This window comes from Lissotriton vulgaris, chromosome 4_1 (genome assembly GCF_964263255.1).
Source record: "Lissotriton vulgaris chromosome 4_1, aLisVul1.2, whole genome shotgun sequence".
Taxonomy (NCBI): domain Eukaryota; kingdom Metazoa; phylum Chordata; class Amphibia; order Caudata; family Salamandridae; genus Lissotriton; species Lissotriton vulgaris.
Window position 1 is genome coordinate 426,047,962 of NC_141691.1, and position 20,164 is coordinate 426,068,125.

Consider the following 20,164-nt stretch of genomic DNA (forward strand, 5'->3'; position numbering starts at 1 on the left):
CTCCACCACCTTATGGTCAGTGTACAGAGTTAATAGTGTTCCTAACCTGCCCTCTACTACTTTCTTTTCCCATACTCATTTGGAAAATTCATCACAATATCACTGACAACAGTGAACCGTTCCCACCCAATAAGGAGTAAACTTGTGCTCGGAACACTTTAGCCAATAAAATGTCCATGTTGTTCCACAGACGAGCAAGGAATGACTGCCACACCTTCTACTTTTAATACTTCACAGCTAATGAACATTAAGCTTCGTAAAGTCCCGCTTGGAGCACGTTACCCTAATACTCCCCGAACAGGAAGAAATCGCTTACCAAACTTTTCCACTGACTTCTTCTACGACTAACGGTTCCCATAATAAAATATATATATAAATCTCCAGCACAGTATCTATTTCAATTATCAACATATTGTGGTGAAATTCTAACCTCTGTACTCATGCAAGTGATCCATGACCTGTTACTATGGTAACAGGCAGAGAGGTACTGGCTGTACAAAAGACAGTTATATTTACCCTGGATCCTCTACAAGACAGAAAGGAAAGCAAAATACCACATTTACAACTCCCTTGCACAGTGTTTTTAAATAAAATAGGCCCGGGGGGGAGGCGGTCCCCATACATATAGTTAAAGACCCGAGAGGTAGCGATCCCAGCGCAGGGGGGACACTCTGGGCCCCCATTATGAAAAAAAAATTGCCCCGGGATTTGGCCCCCCCGGAGGACAATAAAGGGGACCTTGCATTTTTTTTTCTTTTTCACACAAAATGCATACCCTGCGATTTAAAAAAAAAAAAAAAAAAAAAAATTTCGCATGACGTCATGTACGGCGCCCCGTACGCGTACGGCGTGAAAGATTCTAGTTGCTCAAAAACATATATTTATGTATTTAATGTACATATTAAGGGAAGACATTATCTGGGATAATCATAAAAATAGTTTTTTTAAACTTTAAATAAGCGTATATTACTTTTAAAAGCAATTACGGAAATCGCTGCCGTACGTCGTAAGAGCAAAGATGGTTTGAAGAGTTATAGATTTTATAAAATAATATAGTACTGCACACTAAAGGAGAAAAGTGAGCACAATTATTGACCCCTCTCCCAACATTTAAAAGCCCCTGGGGGAGGTGGTAAATTAATCGAGACTGAATACGTTAGTACAGCCTACTGTGCTTATGCTACCAGGAAACCCAACAACAGTACATGGCCCAGATTTCCATTGTAGTGATTTCTTAGTTGCCGGTCCAGTTGTCAGATCGACACACACACTCCCTCATGGCAGGTATACACCCACACCACACCCGTCCAGCGCATTCGTCACTACACACGTGACCCTATTTATAAAAAAGACGTAGCGCACATGTTGTATGCCATTTTAGAGTTGTTCCCAAAGAACTGAACAAGGGGCCCACTACTACGTGCGTGGCCTCTTTGGTCACTGAGTTAGTGGTACCAGAAGCACTGAGCAGGTGAAGAACCTGCGATGATGATGATGGGAGCAGGAGTATGTCGTTAGCCATAAAAATATCAAGACACGGCACCACATATGAGACTTCATTGTTGGAGATCAGGACTACATCATGCAGAAGGTGTCTTATCCACGAGAAGGTGAGCAGTGAGGGTTGAGTACGCATCGGAGGGAGTCAGGCTTGTAGCAGACTAGATACAAAAATGCGAATTAGTATTTTAGATGAACGCACTCCTATATAGTGTATTAATTTACATGTATACATTTTTTTCCCAATAGCAGGAACGTTTTTATAATCGCTGAAATGTCCAGAATATTACCAATACAAACAGTTTGTAGAAATGTGAAAAGGAACGTTTATAAAAGCACGATGTTAACTAACTCCAAATTAATCTAGTAACAATTACCAATCATAACATCTTTCTTTTAATATCTTTTAGAGCACAAGATGAGCAATGAAGCTTTTTTACAAAAGACGGACAAGTTATATGTGAAAGGAGAGAATGTGTAGTAAGCAGCAGGTGCGTAAAACATACATCGGGCTAACGGGGCTTCAGCTAGGAATAGATAGCTTCCTGGGCCCACTAACAGTCGCACCCGAGTACTTCACTGGTCTTTTAAAGACATTTTGCTTGTTAATGAGGCTTTGATGTGTCTCCCCGCTTACAGCCCCTGCAGCTCCACTCTTCTTTTTGCTTGAAGTTAAGCCCCCCTCCCCCGAAATGTTTTTCTAGCCCCACCCTGATATTTTTTACCGTGGTTGCACCTCCGGCTTCAGGCACCCCCGTCATGTGTGTCTCTCCCACGTTTTAATGTCCTTTTTTCTCTTTTCTCTTTCTTACTCTCTCACATTGTTTCTCTTTCTTTTTTAAAGTTTTGGATGCTGCTATCTCCAGTCTGCTGTATACAACCTTATCTGAGTTGAAGTGGTGATCTCTCTTCGTTACAGTGAAGGCTTCTTCTACACGTAGAGCGCCCTCTTTCAATCACGCCAATGGCACTAGGTGCGCAAAGAAATTTGTTTCCGAAACAACAACAAATTATTTGTGAAAGGAGAGAGTGGGTAGTGTGCAGCAGCTTGACTGTGTAGAAATGTATAACTACCTCCGAGCAGTGACAACAGATAGGTTACAACAGTCTGAGAAACAGATCTACAAGCTTATTGCGCCACTTTTGTGTCACTTTTAAGATGGGAAAAGTGGTGCAAGGAGCTTGTAAATCTGTGTCTGACTTTTCCCAAAAAAATCTCAACTCCAGACGTTGCGAGACAGTTTTAATGTTGTTTTCTCTCTCTTTCTCTCTCTCACTCTCTGTGACATCATTTCTCTTTTAAAGTTATACATACGGCTGTCTACTTTGACGTGTAGAAGCAGAGTTGAATTGAAGTTTTGAACTCTGGAGGCCGCAGTGTTTATACAAGGTAAGCACAGCGGCCTAGATATACAATGCCTCCATTGCAATGCATTAGAAATAAGTTGGCGTATATACAATCCTATTGTGCCACTTTTGTGTCTGTAACGTAGTAGGCACTTCCATATAGACACCACTTGAACGCAGGACTATAACAGAAGTGAAATGTACTAGGCACACTGCACAGGTAAAATCGTAGTGTTACCTTCACTTGTAATGCTTCACCTTATTTAGTCACATCTATATAACGTTAAACTCTTTTTTTCTTTTTTGTTTTGCAGATTACCTACCCAACGTCTTTTGGAGTCCACATCACAATTCGTTTATAATACTGTTTTATAAATGTTATTTTTCTAGTTGTTTATTATATTATCTTTAAGTTACATTTACAGCTATTGTTGTTTTAATAAAAGTTAATAAAAAACAACTATATACTTGTTTTTTTGGGGGGGCGGTCCACAACAAAAATAATATTTATAATTTGAAGCGCTATAGTAAGATGTTTGACAGTAGAGTTGAAAAGTACTGGCTGTACACTAAGTTATATTTTCTTTGGATGGACTACAACATAGAAAGGAAATCAAAGTAAAACAAAACAATGTGTACCACATTTACAAACCTCTTGGGACATTTTCACGTTCAAACCTACCCCCCTACAACATTAACTGTGGGCCTCAATGACGCCCCTCAAACCATGAAAACGACCACGCCCGGAGATTTCTATATTGTGTGAGGGAGGCTGCGTGGCCCACCCCCTGATGCCTTGGAGTCCGGCACACCCAGACCCGGTTGCTGCAGTGTCCTGGGAAGAAGCAGCCATTACAACAGGTCCGTAACAAAGTGTGACCGTCACCACAAATTCATTAGCAGGCATATGGCTTTACCACGCATGCCTTTAGCACGCATGCTTTTACAACTACTATGCATTTACCACGCATGATAAAGGCATAGGCACGGTAATGGCTTTGTGGTGACGGTCAAACGTTGTACTGGCTGTGCCTTACGTGCTTCAAATTAGTTTTTAGGTATGCGTGAGACCAAGTCTGATAAGATCGGAAGCCAATGACAAACACTGTGGTGTCTGTGGCAGGAAATCTCATGGATCACAGAGAAGATAGACAGGGATAAATTTAAAGTAGCAGGTATAATAAAAATAACGGAGGAAAACTACGAAAATGGTGGAGGACGGAGTATGGAATTACCGTTTGGCGCCTCAGCAATACGTTTCAAATAAATATAGATAGAATATGATTATTAATATATTACAAAAGTATAGGAGCGGATGAGGCACACGACCCGGCAGAAGAAAGCGGAAAATGTAATACCTGAAATGAGGAGAGGTTTGCTTGGCAACCTTGAAGAAAAACAAAGAAGTGTGGGCTTGGAAACGAGGCTGCGCATGCATAGAGAGTATAACTGGGGCAAAAAAAAAACAGAAAGTTTTACATACTATCTTAAAGATAAGGCATTTTTTGACCAGTAAAGTTAGCTCTGAAAAGAACAGTTTTTTTATGAGCCCCAAAGTCCCCACGGTCCCAGCCGGCTCCCTGCATCCTTCGGGAGCCGGCATTGTTTTTCGTCACCCCGGACACTGAAGAAGGCCGCACTGTAGGCACCCCGGGACACTGCAGAAGCCGTCCTTGAAGGTGGCGGTCCCCAGGGCCATCAAAGGATCCAGGAAGAGGGCCACACAGCCCCCTCCCAACATTCAAAAGCCCCGAGGGGTGGTAGTCTCCGAGGCTGGGTCCCCCTTATTTTCTATATAGGAGCCCCGGGGAGGTGGCGGTCCCCGGGGCGTGTGGGGGGCTTGAAACCCCCCACACAAGTTTTTTTAAAATAAAAAGAGGCCCCGGGGACTGGCGAATCCTCGGGGTTCCGGGGGGCGACAGGAGCTCCCTGCGTACATAAAGTTCAAGCCCCGAGATGGCGATCCCCGGAGCAGGGGATCCCTCTGGACCCCTAATTATAAAAAAAAATTGCCCCAATATTTGACCACCCGGGGGCTAATTAACAATAAAGCGGTATTTTTTCCCCAAAACGCGTACCATACGAGTACCATGCGATAAAAAAAAATGTGTGCCCTAACGATCCATGTGGACCTCCTTGAGCAGGCCTAGAGGGTCAGGATGTTTCTACCCTGCCCTCTTTCCTTATTTTTCAACAATATTTACTGTTTTCTTATGACACGGTTCTACCGAGGCACAAGATGGCTGCCAACACTTCCTGGTTTGGAGTGTTGACAGACAGTTGAAATCCAATCAACATGCAGCCCGTGCTCGTAATTGTACGGATTTCCATACGCGTACAGTACTTCGTCTATAGATATCACTTTGATTTTACTTTTGATTTTCTCAGGAACTACTGAACAGATTTACACCATTTAACAAAAAGCACAATCTGCGAACGGAACTCTACCTCTCTGCCAAATTTGGTGTAATTCCGTTCAGCCGTTCGGGCTGTAGCCCTGGCTAAAAGTCCCTATGGAAAAGTGCATGGGGAAAACATGTTTTGGGACCCCCTTTTATCTCGGCCCCCACTTGACGAATCACCCCCAAACTTTCAGGGAAGGAACTGAGCCAAGCAGGCCATTTTCTTGAGAAATTTGCGAAGATTTGTTCACTGGCGCCAAAGTTATTCCAAATAGAATGTTGTGGATTTCCTATGGAAACTAGGTCCTAACTATAACTACCGACGATCGGCAGTAGGTAATATATTTATATATATATATATTTTTTTTTTTGGTGTAAGAAGTTTATTGCACTTTGCAGAGAAATAATACACAGTTCCACGCCTACAACCTCAACAGGCCGGCTACATAATCTCGCATTAAACAAATTACGTTCTTGTTGTACACGGCCCATCAGCCGACATCCATAGGACCGGCGGCATTGTGAATAGTAGCCCAAGAAATATAGAGCAGTGCTATAATTGCTTACAAACATGCTAGTGATCTTACTTTTTGTATATTTTTCTTGAGATAACAACCAAACAATTAAATAAAAAAAGAAAAGGAAACCTCTAGAGTCAAAAACTCTGCGTCACAGCATCCTCCCCCGTCATCATCACATTACAGTCTAGTGCTCCATTCGATACAGTCATCCGTAGACCTTACCATTAACTATCTTCTGGTTCTGTCGTGCAATGTTCCAGCAAATAGGTACGCAAGTATATCCAGTAGTCTCTGTGTCGGGACCTGCTCGGCAACTCTTCCTCGTATGTGGATAGTGCGTCTCGACAGTATGTTAGATCCTCTAGCCAATTTTTGACCTCTGGGCCCCGCCTACTGTTCCAATGTAGTGATACCCTCCGTTTGGCCAATAACAGCACAACAACACAGAATTTGCGCCTCTGCGCTCTTAGTTGCGGGACAATACCCAACAGACAGACTCTTGCTTCACACACCAGGGAAGCCCCAAGCATTTCATTTAGCACTTGTATCACCTGTTCCCAGTATCCCTCCACCTTAAGACAGTGCCAAGATAAATGCATTAAGTCCACATTCTCTTGTCTACACCTGTTGCACTTGGAATCGTCCCTGAGGCCGTATTTGTGCAGCCTCTGAGGCGTATAATACACCTGGTGCAGATACTTATAATGAATGATTCTTAAGTTTCCGTTTGGTGTCACCATGCCAGTGAGCATACAAGTGGTTGCCCACTCATCATCAGATAGAGGAGCTTCCAGTACTGCGCTCCATTTGTCCCTCACCCCGTCAGTGTTTCCACCTACGTCACATTGTATGCTTGTGTATAATTTCGATACCAGGTGAGAAGCTGTGGTCGTGGTGAGGATCAATTGTAAAGGCGCAAGCGCCTTTGGCTCTTCTGGGTATGTTAGAAAGTGTTCCTTAATTGCCCTTTGCAGCCTATGGTATATTTATATATATATAAATATATATTACCTATATATACATATACATGGCTCCGGAAAATGTAGCTGTGTCTCACAATCCACACTCTAAGCATCTTGAAGGGAAGTCTGGATGCACTCAGATGGTCTCTATAAATGAAGTGGCAGTTTGAAAACTAAGTCGAAAAAGAAAAGAAATAATTGGGTGTTTGACAACATTCTACACTGAAAGCTAGGGTGCATGTTTCGGTTTTTTAAAAGCATGATTCTTATTGGTTAACAAAAAGCTGGTATATTGAAAAGTCAAGCACATTTGCTGTTTTGATTAGCAACATTGTGTGATGAACTTTTGACCTGTGTGCTCAGTTAAGTGTTCCATGAAGTGTTTCTATGGTAACAGGCAGAAGGCAGAATGGGGGTAGGGTTGAAATTGATGTCATTTGGAAAAGATTGAAATGTGTAACCAATAGAAATGTGTGTTTGCTTTTGAATTAATGCGGGAAGTAATGTGATTTGATGTGAAGGAGTATATGCATTCAAAATGAGAGGGAAACTGTGCCATTCTTTGTTTCTGGTGAGAGGTGTTCAAAACAGAGATTGTGTATAAGTGCTATGTGACTGATATACTTCATATTCTACAAAACAATTGGAAATATGAGTTATTAATTTGTTAGGGAATGTATGTGGTGCATTTTGATTTTAATCAGACTAATGTGTTTGACCTGCTAAAGTGCAGGGAATACTTTTTTTCCTAGAATTTTATTGTGAGTGTGTGTGCATTTAGAAAGCTTTCTGAGACAAGCATTTGTGTATTTTATGTGTTTGCAGACAGATAACTATGTTGTTCTCATGTTTTGGGTGAATTAGAAACCAGTTTTTTTTTATTTATTTGCAAAAATGACTCAAGTTTCTACATTAAAATGCAGTACTCATTCTAAACCATGAAATGTGCTTTGGTAAAATGCAACCGATAGTGTTTTTTTTGTCTAGAATCTCACAGAGACTCTTGTGTGCATTTAGGAATTATTCTGATAGAAGCACTCAATACTATTGTGTAGTAGAAAATGTTGTGCAATGTGAAGAGTCACCTAAAGTCTTGTTGAGTGGTAAATGTGTTTTGGTAAAATGCAAGGGATAGAGTTGCTTGAGTCGAATCACACAGTGAGCATGTGCATTTAGGAATCACTCTGAGAGAAACATTTTGGTAGTTCATATGTTTGCTGACATGTAATTGATTAAAAACATATTGTGTTCTCACATTTTGGTAGAATTAGAAAATACTCATTGGTTATGTAATTCCAAAATGAGTTTAGCATTAATAGTAAAATGCAGTTCTGAAATATATGGAATGCATGCTTGATGTTTTTGCAAACAAATAAGTAGATGTAGTCTTGCAGTGATACTACCCCAGTCCGATTTCCTTCACTACATAAACACCACTGTACTACTGTAAACCCTTAATCTACCTCTGGCACAATGACCTACACTACCTATTTACCATTTTACTACCCTAAACCTTAAATCTACCCCAGCCCAACCTCCTACACTACCCAAACACCACTGTACTTTCCTAGAACACTACCCTACCATGACCCCCTACACTACACAAACACCACTGCACTACCTTAAACCCTAAAACACTATCCCTAGCATGACCCCGTACAGTACATAAACATCACTGCACTATGCTAGAACACTACCCCAGCATGACTCCCAACACTACCTAAACACCATTTCACTACCCTAAAGCTTAAATCTATCACAGCAGGACCCCTTACACTACCCAAACACCACTATACTACCCTACTACTGCATTTATAAGAAATATTGCTATTTGTCTCGAATCATACTGTGAGTCAGTGTCCATTTTTGGACATAGAGACAATGATTTGGTTGGTTTATGTGTTTGCAGACATTTAAATACATGTACTCTTGCAGGGACACTATCCCTAGCACGATTCCCTATACTACACAAAGACCAGTGCACTACCCTAAACTCTTAATCTACCTCCAGCATGATCACCTATACTTCCCATTCACTACTGCAGTACCCTAAACCCTAAAACACTACCCCAGCACGACCTCCTACACTTCTAAAAACACCATTGCACTACCCTCGAACAGTAGTCCACAACAACCCCCTACACAACACAAACACCATTGCAGTACTGTAAACTCTAAATATGCACTCTTGGTAAACAATAGTGACTGTTTGTGTACCCTGTAGAAATCAATTTACTAAAGTAAAAGTGAACCAATTATGAATTCACTCAGTGTCTCTAGTTATAGTATTGTGATCATTTTCGTGATATGCATGTACTCATAAAGTGCTTCAGGTTTTAATTTCATGGAGTGCTCCCAAACTGGTATGTACTATGTATGTACTGTTGTTACCAACTTCACAGTTGTGCTTCAGGCATAACATTTCTTAGTTAGAATGTATATGGAATGTGTTTGTATAGTAATACAAAAGCATAATTTTAAAGTTATTAATACATATTTATTTATGATTATTTTTTACAGATACTGGTTATCATCATTAAAAACAAGTTATCATGCCAGACAAAAAAAGAAGAAGAAAACCTCAGAAGAAGGATACATACTTGAAAAAGAGTCAACCACAAGTATTGGAAGACCAATATAATGTGTCTAAAAAGAGAGAAATTTCTGGTAAGATAACAAAGGATTTCTGATTTTTTTTTACTAGATTCTGGAAAAAAAGAGAAATGTTCAAAGCAGTGAAAATGTTCCAAACACAGAAAAAAGTGCAACGATTAGGAAAGGAATAAAAGGCAATCTACATGCAAAGGATACAACTTATAGTAAAAGAAGAGAAAATCGATATAAAGAAATGCCCAAAAGAATATTTTACAGCATAGTAGTCCATAACTTACTGAAACATACAAAGAAATGTAGAAAGAGAACACCATTTTATAAAAAGAAGAAGCATATCGAATCCATTGTTGAAAAGGCTTTTGAAGTAAGGAGGAAATTATTCATTTTAGTATTAAAGAAAATTTGATCACTAGATAAACCAATTCATTTAATGAAGGCTAAAAGTAAGAGGAAAAGAGTAATTAACAAAAGTAATGTTTGTGATATTTTCTTAGGGCAATGGAAACGCAGTTCAAGTTCTGAGCCTTTTTTAATGAAGACAGTTATTTACAGGGCAATGATTTGTTGCATGCAGTTGATACCAGTGGTCCAGCTTATGAGGTTAGAAATGGTAGTCCAATTGACAAAGAGCAAATGTTCCTAGAAAGGCAGAAGAAGTGATAGCTGATGAAGTTCTAGGCAGACATCCTAAATCCCCAGTGTACACTTGGAATTGTAGTGGTATTTGTAGTGCACAACAAGAATCTATTGATAAATTACACAATTTCTTACAGGCATACTGTAAAAAAGTGTTTTTCACCATTTCAGGATGTTGGCAGTACATCATACTCAAATGCGGAAGTTAGTGAGAAGATTGTATTAAGTAAAAAGTCCAGCACTAAAGTTAAATGAGTTGAACAGTGCTCTTTTGCATGGGTCAGTATCAGATGTGAAAAAGGTTTGTGATGATATTGAGTTTTGTTACTTTGGTCCTGAACAAGAGAGTGAAGAAACTCAGACAATAATGGAAGAAAATGTTGGAGAGAATGTTGAACATTGTTCTACAAAAATTTTTGCTCAGACGTGAGTCCCATGCTCTCCACACCACTGGAGTCAAGCTATCCTGGCTGAAGACGGCGGATAGCCAGAAACCGGTCCTAGGATGCTTGATTCCGATCCCGGAAATACATGGCTTAGCAGTTCGGGCTGGACTTTTCCCATGAAGCAGAGGGTCAAGGCTGATTTGCATATGGCCATATCTGAACTGGGGTGGTGTGGAGTGCAATAAAACAATGGATTTAGTCCCAGATCTCTGTACTGGGGTGAATGTATGACATTGTTCTACATTCTGTCCCTCAACTGTTGGTTTGCATGATATCTATGAACATTACAGTGTGCATCCACTTCATTCAAAAGAAGTGATGGGGAACACTATTGAGTTGTTCCAAATGTAAAAAGCAAAAGGAAATCCCATGAGTGTATAGGAAGAGAGCTTGGAAGCTCGTTGTTTTCCACAGTTGTTCCCAACTGGAAAAGGAGGACGATATGATGAACGTCCTATGCAGATTCCGGCATCTGAATATCGGACAACAAGATCATATGCAGAAGATCCAAGATTTCGACAATGTATCCCTTATATAATTCAACTTTTGTTTGAAAGTGACTTTTCTGGACTTTCATATGCAGTCAATCACATTTTAAAAACTGGAATATATCTGCAAAATGTATCTGCAAAAGATTGTATGGATAAAGTGCACCAGAGTGATGATCATTTAGAATCTCAGCTCATTAATCTAATGACATGTCAGCATGGAACTAATGAATATTGGTACCGTCATCATGGAGAACTGAAATATATGCTACGGAACTTAGGAACTCCTACATGGTTCCTTACCCAAGTTGTGCTGAGTATGCTTGGGATGATTTTCTTGAAGTTCTTTGAGAGGCAAATAGCAATATAAAAAATATTTATTATATGACACCTGGGAAATTGTGCTCTTTGGATCCTGTTAATGTATGCAGGTATTCAAATCATAGATTTGAAGCTATGATGTCTTTTATCTGCAATTAAAAAAAATCCTCCTCTTGGAGAAGTTGTGGATTTCTTTTGGAGAGAGGAGTATCAAGCAAGAGGTGCTCCTCATATACATATGCTGTTATGGATTAGGGACGCCCCTAAATTTGGAACAGATGAGGATGATACTGTTTTGACTTTTATTGAACAATATGCAACATGTGCTGTACCCAAAAGCACAGAAGAAAACAACTCAAGAGCACAAGTCTTATGATTCTAAAGCCACCGATGGGGAAAATACTGTTGACAAAAGTACAAATTGAAGGATAGGTTCTACACCAAATGTCATTTTGTATTTCCACAGCCTGTAATATCCTAAGAAAGAGTGAACTGTTTTATGTCATCTTTGTGACATACCATCACAAAAAAGTCTCCAAAAAATACCTACAACTTAAGTTGCGGACAATTCCATTGCTGTTGCTCGATATGTAACGTCCTATATTACAAACTGGGAAAAGACGGATTTGAAAGAAATTTGGAAAGAGATTTCTCACAAGAAGTCTCTAAGAAATTATACAGTTTTAGTTTGAAGATGTTATCTCATCGAGAACTCGGAGCATATGAATGCTCACGTCGGTTATCATCTGCAAGTCTATACTACAAATCTAGAAGAATCATTTGGATCAGTATAGGTCTTGCAGCAATTCGTAATCAAGTACTGAACTCTGTACAAGAAATTGAATATTTAGCAGAAAAAGATCCAGAAAGTATGGATATTTTGAAACCTAATATGTTGGACACATATTACCTAAACAGAAGTCATCAGCTTGAGAACATGTGTCTCTATGAAGTGCTGCAAAACTACACTTTTAAACGGAATACTACAGAGAACATCAGTGATGGAAAATATGGAGTCATTGGTTCCCAAGGATGTTGGTGAAACAAACAAAAGGAAATTTGATTAATCACATGAGGCTAAATTGCGACACTGCTGATGAAAGGGAATTTTACTATTTAGCCCTTTTACAACCGTTCAAACCATGGCGTTCAGAACTGTAATTTCTTGGAGATTTCCGGAGCTATGGAGATTCCTTTAATGCTTGTAAAGATAGTATACAATGTGATGCTTTTGCAAATTATGTGAAAATGTTAAACAATGAAATTGATCAAGAAGCTACAATTGCAGCTGAGATTGCTTGAGACAGTTCTCAAGACAGTCAAAGTTCTAGTGCGCTGAGTCAAGATCCACTAGGACAACCAATTGCAATCGCCATGAATGAGGTGGAAACAGCACTGCATCATGCTCAAGAAGATGTGACAAACTTAGCAAACTTGGAAGAACAACAAAACTTTGAACAGAAACCAATATATCAGCAAGTGAGACAACAGATTGACCATGGATTACTTCATGAAAAGAAAGAGTGCTCATGCACGCCATTTCAACCTTTCCGAATGTGCGTGAGTGGACAAGCTGGAACAGGAAAGAGTTTTTTAATTAAAGTAACACAACATTAAAATAAATACTTTACATTCTTTACTAATGCTACCAGTAGAGCTTGAAAACAAATTGGAATACCACAAGCTATCTGAAGAAGCTTGTTGTGAAGTTTCAAGAGTCTTGAAGAAAATTAAACTTCTCATTATTGATGAGGTAAGCATGGTATCAAACTTAATGCTTGCCTTTGTGCATTTAAGAATGCAACACATTCTTAAAACAGAGTACAACGTGTTATTTTGAGGTAAACACGTCATAGTTTTTGGAGATCTACTGCAACTGACTCCTGTAAAAGGATAACCAGTATTTGAAACCCTTGCGCTCTGGGTAGTGTTGGAAACGTGAACATATGGTCATATTTTGAATACAAAGAACTCATTACAAATATGCGACAGGCAAATGATGTTGATTATGGAACTATTCTAAAAGATATAAGAATTGGACATCTGACTTAACATTGCAAACAAGCTTTGCAGAGTCGATTACTTTCCAATTTGTTTCCAAATTAAAATGTAGTTCCTGAGAAAATATACATGACAATTGCAGAAAACAAATCTGTAATCTGCTTAATGCCAACACTGCGGTAGTGTTCTATATTCAACTAACAACTTTGAAACTGGAAAATGAAGAAATAATAAAAATGGAACCCATCCTTAAAATAGAGCATGAAGGAATCACTATTATTTTGACAGAAAAATTGAAGATAAAATTGGATTCTTTAGAAAAATCAATATCTAAAACTGCTGGTTTGGAAAAGAATCTATATCCATGTATTTATTTACTTGAGTTTTATATAGCGCTCGCTAGACCCGGAGGTATCAGAGTGCTTTACATAAGGTTCCACAAAATTACATCAATTAAAAGATTGCATCAGTTACAAGAGAATATTTCAAGAGCTTAGAAGGGTACGGATGTGGGGTAAGGTGTAGGAGGGAGAGAGGAAGGAGATAGGATGGATGGATAGATGAAGGAAGAGTGTGCCCAAAGTCTGACTGTGTCGGTGACGGACGAGGGGGCAAGTCCACAGCCCATCCCCTCTATAGCTAACAGATAGCTCCATCGGGCTTCAGTCAAGTGGCTAGGTCTCAAGGAGAAAACAATTAGAGAGCAAAGAAGAGGGATAAAAGGAACCTAAAGGAGAAAGTGGGTGAGGTAAAGGGGAATGAGGGAAAGTATGACAGAGAGATGAAGTAAGGTCTGGCCAAAGTCCGGCTGGATAGGTGACAGCCGAAGGGGTAGTCTGCAGCCCATCTGCTCTATAGCTATCAAGTAGCCTCACCGGGCATCGGCCAAAAAGCTAGGTCTCCACGGTCAGAGCCAGGTTCATAGATTCGGTGTCCTGAAGGGTAGGCCGGATGCGGGATGCATACGGGGTCTGGACAACATCTGTTTTTTCTCAAGGAGTGGCACAACTTGGTAGGGAACACTGTGGCAGTCATCTTGGGGTCAGCTCCTCTACTGTCCGTGAGGATATCACCTCGATTAGAAATGCACCCGCAGCCATCAGCTAATCCGGGCTGTTAGTAAAGTATCACCTTTTCTTGGTGGCAAAAGGACACCTCAAAGGACTCCCCCTGCCAACACAGGTTGATTCCCCTCAATAAATTGCTGCAATGTGTGGAGTCGTTTTATGTTGCCGACCATCCCCTGACCTAAACTTTAGGCTATAGAGTCCTGTAATGACTGCAGGCTGTGCAGGTCGTCGAGTTGGTACACTCACTGGAAGGCGGAGGGATAGTGTGCTCACCTAGCCAAGAGATAGTGTGGAAGTGTAGGACCCTATAGGACTATATGATTGTGCATCTACCTTCATTCCCAGTATGTTGCTGTGCATCTTTAACTGGAGCTCTGGTTCTTCACTGTATCTCTGTATCTAGAAACTCTCGAGTCATTTTAAGGTGTAATTTAGATGTATAAAAAGGTTTAGTTAATGGAGCAATTGGCAAAGTTGGGAATTTTGTTAATTATCAAAGTAAAGATGGTATTGAATTCTTAAAATTTAAATTTGATCAGATTGAAGAAGTGAAACAAATTGGTCGTTGTTCAGTTCGTTTGTTGCTTGTTAAATATTTATATGTCCGTAGAAAACTGTTTCCAGTTTCTCTGGCATATGCAGTGACTATTCATAAATCTCAAGGTATAAGTGTTGACAGTGCTTTGTTGAACATTGGAAATACTGTGTCTAAAGAGGGTATGGAATATGTTGCTTTGTCGCGACTCAGAACATTATCTGGTCTGCTTTTGATTGATGATGAGGACACAAAGGTTACTGCAGATGCAAACGGTGTCAAAGAGTATAATAGATTATGAAGAACCAATTTAGGTCAATATCCTGTATTTGAAAAGCGTGTGGTTGGTCGAAAAAAAAGGTATGAGAATATTTGTACTGAAAGTGTAGAGAAGGGAAAAAACAAGATAATGTTGTGATTGCAAGCAAAAAGAAAAAGGACACTGTTGAAGAGATTGTTGGTTATCAGTTTGAAAATAGTTCTGGTGTCAACTGCTATACTAATGTGTTGTTTTTTTCTTGATGGTTTGCAACAGTAAATTGTGGAGAATCGGGAAAAAAGATTTTGTTCCTTTTTGCATTCTGATTATGATGAAAAACTTGAGAACTGATACAAATAAAATACAAACGTAATCTTTTGGATGTATGTTCGGGTTCTACACAATTTACGCAAAATATCCAACAAGATGCTCAGGAATTTCGAATGTATATGCTTACCGTATTGGAAAATGAAAGTGTAGAAATAAAACATATTTTTTGCCTTTGTTTTAAATGGGAACATTATTGTGAAAATTGTATATATACTTGTAGCACTAACGTAGACACTGAAAGATTTCTATATTTGACATTACCGGACTGTAAATCAGTGTCTTTCAATAAATTAGTTAAAACTGGAAATCAAATCATGGATTGTAGCCAATGCAAATCAGAAATGTTATCGACATTACTTTTCCAAAGATATGGACAATATATAATTTGCATGATGCAACGTTGTACAACTGATGGAATAAAATTGAACACTTTATTAAAACATTTTGTAGCAAGTCAACTATCAATATCAGGGAGGACTTTTGTAGCAATAGCAATAACTTTCCATGATGGTCCTTCCACAACATCTGGACATTACATTGCCTATCTAAAATGTGACAAAGGCTGGACACTATGTATTGATGCTCAATTGGGTTTTAAACAATGTTTGTCTAGCGAATTACCAAAATTCCTACTCAATATTTTTAAAGCCGAAGTTTTAGGAAGATAATTCAGCCTCTGAGGAATTTATTATTATAATTTAATAGGATTTCCATTGAAAAATTCACATAAAAAGGAGTGCAAAAATACTATTTGGCCTCAAGGAAATGTATATGTTTGAATTATGGACTTTTTCTTGCACATTTTCTCGGTGTATATTTTTAATCGACAACATTTACAGTGTTTATAAATTTAAGTTATAAAATGTTCTTAGCAGTAGCCATTTTATATAAGTCTGATTTGTATTATCCGGTATTTTACTGGGGATGTATTTCTTTTTTTTAAACAATCTAATTGATTGGTTGTTTTTTGCCCACTGTTATGTGATGAGTATGGTTGAAATCACTGTTTCTAGTGAAATTCAATATATTCTGAGAACAGCAAAAAAGGCAAAGACATTACTTTGTAAAATGTCAAAAATGTATTATTACATGTTATAACTATTTTTTATTTTCTTTTACAGATCCTAATGTTAAAATATGGAATTTACCATATTTTTGCATTATAAAAAACAACTGAATAAAATGTGTAGCGTTTTTTAATTGTATTACTGCTGAGGCAAGTTTAAGTACGTCTTAAAATGCACAATGGACTGTATTTCCACACAGTTGAAAAAAAAAAGTAATATGGATGGACTACATTTTTGCCAGACAACTCCAATGCAGACAGGAATGAAACAGGGGACAGCTTCAGTACACCTGTTTGCAAGATACATAGTACACAATAAAGTCATATGGTGGTCTTGTAGGTCCTGGTAATTTTAGAATTATAAGACATAAAACTACTTAACTTAAAGCACATCACTAAGTGTTTTTGCACATCACAGTAGGCCCCATCCCTTCTCTTCAGTCATATATAAATATGTGCTATAAGTTTCCTAAAACAAAAGTACTTATAAATGTATCTTGTTCTCTGTTAGCAGTACAGAATTGTACTCCTATAATAAGAATCGGCTTAGCCATTACCTCTCTTTCTTATTTACAATGTGAGGAAAAGGCATTCTGTATACCTTTTGTTTTCCATGTAAATATAATCTCATCATACACACCACTTTGCGTTCAAAAGGCGTTCAATAGGTTTTACTGTGCTTGTTTTCACAGAACAGTCATAGAACAAGACATATGTCAAGTTTTATCAAAAATTATAAATCTGGCCATGTTTGTGAATGCTGCACCATCCTCCAATCGGTGTAGGAAACCACAACAAGGAGACTTGTTTTCACTTCTCCTCATTTTTTCTCTTTCAGTATATGCTACAATGCACAGCATATATTGAAGGAGAAAAATGCCTTTTCTCATTGTTTTTGTGCAGCAGAAAACTGTCCCATCCTGCACAAAAACAATCTCCCCATGACACGGACATCCTTGCACCATGGTGCAAGGGTGCCTGTGTCATCACATGGCTGCAGTTTAAGCAGCTGTGCAGAGGGAAGCACAGACTTGCAACATATTTATGTACATATGTTGCATCCCTGTGCTTCTGAAGTACCACAGCATGCTGTAGCCAAACAGTTTACAGTATCTTATGCACTTATGCATTCACACCTCACAAATCCATTCTTTCAGTCAATTATGCACTACACATACATTCATCTAAACTTTCACACATTAGCATACAAGTTCAGCTCTTTTTTTAACCTGAGTTGGTAGTTCTTTAAAGAGTTTTGTAGTTTTTTATTTGTTTTTTTAATGATTTTTTTGGGGGGGTTTAAACAGGGAAAAATGTAAACAGGACGAACAGGACCAAAAACTATGAGGAGAAAAAAAAAGAAGCTAGCAACGGTAGTTGTCGATAGCCCGACAAACAATGCTTTATGCTTTATGCTTTTTTTGGTACCTGGCTTCTACGTCTCTTAGTCCCCTTCTAGGTTTTAGTGCTGAGATGCCCCTGGGTGTGTCATGCGCTATATAAAAGTTCACTAACATAACATAACATAACTAACATAACAAGGTCCACTGATTGTTCTCCATAAGCAATTAGATGATTGCATTGTACGCAATTCATCCTGATTCTCGCAAATTGGGGACGTGTATCTGGTGGTGAATTTGAAGAGATGGTTCGATTCCATCTCCCATGAAGTACTTATTCAAACTCTTAAATTTCTGGCATATGTGGTGCTGCCCTGGATTGGATCACCTCCTTCTTAAACAACCATACTTTTGAAATTATCTCGGCTGTAGCATGCTCATGGGGTTCCTCAGGGCTCAATACTCAGCCCGCTACTGTTCAACTTGTATGTCAGACCACTAGCTGACATTGCTGAACAAGCTGGTCTAATCCTCTTCACCTATGCGGATGACTCTCAGATCATTTTTTCCCTCACCAACTCGGACCCCCTAGCACCCTCCTATCTTAAACATGGCCTCAGTAATATTTCCAACTGGATGACTCAGAATCATCTGAAGCTTAACGGTGAAAAAACCGAGGTCCTCATCCTAGTTAAGCAAAAAGATCTTTGGTGCTGTGCCCACTGACCGGCAGAGATGGGAAACCTCCCCACACCTAGTAGCCATGTTTGGAATTTGGGCGTCATTGTTGACGACTCGCTTTCTATGAACCAACAAACTGTCAAAGTTACTGCGCTTTGTTTTACTATCCTGAAATGGCTCAGGAAAATACTATGGATGTTACCTGTCTCCACTCAAAAAACAGTGGTCCACACCCTAGTCCCATCACGACTTGACTACGGCAACATTCTTTACCTAGGCTCAAACAAAGCTGTGATCCGGAGACTTCAGTTAGTCCAGAACTCTGCAGCCAGACTTCTCTGCAAAATTCCCAGGGCCTGCCCCATTTCTGGACATCTTCGCAACCTACACTGGCTCAGGGTGGAGAACCAGATTAAGTTTAAGGCCCTGAGTTACATGTTTAACATCAAGGCCGGTACTTCCCCTCACTACCTTCAAGCACTTGTTCATCTCCATTTTCCCTCCCGCCACCTACGGTCCAGTAGCATGGGCAATTTCGTAGTACCCTGAGTTAAACTCTCCAGAATGGGAGGTAGATCCTTTTCTTACCTTGGCCCTTATCTCTGGAATGCTTTGCCCATTAACATTCGTAAAGCAACTTTTCACCGAACACTTAAGACCTGGCTTTTCAATCAATAATTCAAACTGATTGCCCGAGATGTTGATCCACGTCCGTTATGGCGCCGGGAAACCCTTTATGGGTAGCTGAGCACCTTATAAATCCAATAAATGAATACATAAATAAATAAATAAACATGTGCTTTGAACAGCTGGTGGTGCATGAGCATTTTCTTCTAACCTTCTCAGCTCCTCTCGTACAAAGTTCACCTTTTTTTGCCCAGGTGGGAAAGTAAAAAACTTACAGACAATACATGTATATCTCTCTGGAGGGGGAGGTTCTGGAACAAATTCCTCAGTGGTAGAATGTTCTGAATAAGAAGAAGAAGGTAGGTTTGTAGCCATTTTCAAAATTATCAGGACAAACAGGTCTGCAATCAGTAAAAACCAGCAGTTCTTCTTAGCAGAAGTCTTCTCCTAAGGAAGTTCTAAGAATAGTGATTGAAATGGGTGGGGTCCTTCAATACTTACAATTGGAAGTATAATGAAAAAATCAAATCTCTTTTTTTCTGGTCACATGGGGTACGCGTAGTGGGCGCGTACACAGCTCGCACCCGACTCGCACCCAGCGTGACTTCGAGAAATTGCATTTAAACATAATGTTACTTATTTGAAAGTTAAAGAATATTATTTTCATGATTAGTTCAGAAAATGTCCTGTCTTAATATTTATGTTAAATATATATATAAGTTTTTGAATATAAAAAAATTTTGCGGGGGTCGCGCACCCAACGCATCCGATGCGTGATTGATGTCACGCGCAACCGCTTGACCGTCGCATCGTATAATACGTACATGTCACGTATGCGCTATAAGTCACGTACCAGTTGCATATCGTCCGCGTTGGGAAAGTCGTACTTGTCGCACACCCTACGCGGATCCTACACAGCAATCCTAAAACGGCGGGCACATTCTGCGCAGTGAACAAGAAGGGTGCGCTTTGGGTGCGCGACTCAAAAAAAACATTTGGGAAAATAATATAAATATATT